This window comes from Rattus norvegicus, chromosome 13 (genome assembly GCF_036323735.1).
Source record: "Rattus norvegicus strain BN/NHsdMcwi chromosome 13, GRCr8, whole genome shotgun sequence".
Lineage (NCBI taxonomy): Eukaryota > Metazoa > Chordata > Mammalia > Rodentia > Muridae > Rattus > Rattus norvegicus.
Genome location: NC_086031.1, coordinates 48,045,109 through 48,045,566, shown reverse-complemented (window position 1 = coordinate 48,045,566; position 458 = coordinate 48,045,109).

Here is a 458-nt window from a genome sequence, read left to right as displayed (position 1 = left end):
CTTGGGTTGGAGAATGTGGGAGAGGAAAGAGAGGAGTGAGTGCCTACGGAGAGTGTGCAAGTCTGTGCCAGGCCAGGGCCCGCCCCCGAATTCCTAATCAAATATCTTGAAGAGGGGCTGAGAAGCCTAAGCTAGCTTTTTCAGTCCTGTAAGGGGAGGAGCTCACACTCAGCTCTGCAAAATTCCGTCTGACCGGGGCTGTAAAAACCACCTTCTTTCCACTGGGTTATCTTCCCTGAAGCATTGGCAGCCTGAGGTCTTGCTGCCGAATGAGTTAGCGATGCCCCAGAAGTTATTTCTGCAGTCTCTTGTGCAGTGCCTGGATTTCTCATTAAACCCCTAAAGCAGGCACAGAGAGGGAGGGCCAAGGTTGGAGAAAGAACCTTTTAACTCTCTCAGCAATCCTGGTCCCTAGGGAGCCTGTACTTATCTTTCTTGCTCAAGCACCCCTTGTAGCC